At 38.8% G+C, this 787-nt stretch overlaps 1 non-coding gene across 1 annotated transcript; it reads left to right on the top strand.

Annotated features, from left to right (window-relative positions):
* Positions 1–437: 437 nt before the first annotated feature.
* Positions 438–548, top strand: LOC115832586. The gene has a single exon (XR_004028112.1). It is a non-coding gene; the product is annotated as a U6 spliceosomal RNA (small nuclear RNA).
* Positions 549–787: the final 239 nt, after the last annotated feature.

The following is a 787-nucleotide window of genomic DNA, read 5'->3' as shown; positions in this document are numbered from 1 at the left end:
GGAGACCGAGGAAGGTGGATCATGAGGTCAGGAGTTGGAGACCAGCCTGACCAACATAATGAAACCCTGTCTGTACTAAAATACAAAAAATTAGCTGGACATGGTGGCGCATGCCTGTAATCCCAGCTACAGAGGAGGCTGAGGCAGGAGAATCACTTGAACCCGGGAGGCAGAGGTTGCAGTGAGCCGACATCATGCCACTGCACTCCAGCCTGGGTGACAGAATAAGGCTCCATCTCAAAAAAAAAAAAAAAAAAAGAAAGAAATGACACTACCCTATAAAGCAATAGCTCTAGTTACTGTATGCCAAAGCAGAATCTCCTCATAATAGAAGGCTCTGAAGTTAACCAAGGACTCACAATTTTTATCTATTTAAATGTACATTTTTGAATTCACTTCTATGTGTTCTGGCATCTGGAATCTTAAGAAAGTCTTCTGTGCTCACTTCGATAGTACATATACTAAAATTGGAACAATACTGGGAAGGTGAGTATGGTCCCTTCAAAAAAAGAAGAAAAATTCTTCTTGGTTAGGTTTAAGAAAGTTTCTTAAGCAAGTAAAGGGGATTTTTTTTTCTTTTTTACTAAAGCAGTCCCAAAGAAGTTCCATGTATTTTATAAAGTTCAGTATTGACCTTAAAACTTTTGTTACTGGAAATTAAGTAATAGACTCAAATGTCTTCTTCAAAAAAACCAAGTGACTCCATTCCTAGCTTCTGACCGTAGTCCACACTAGAGCACCCAGTGCTATGACAAAGCTCCAAAAGATAAGGTTATCTAAATTTTGT

Source organism: Nomascus leucogenys, chromosome 22a (assembly GCF_006542625.1).
Source record: "Nomascus leucogenys isolate Asia chromosome 22a, Asia_NLE_v1, whole genome shotgun sequence".
NCBI classification, from domain to species: Eukaryota; Metazoa; Chordata; class Mammalia; order Primates; family Hylobatidae; genus Nomascus; species Nomascus leucogenys.
This window is presented reverse-complemented; position numbering and strand designations above follow the sequence as displayed.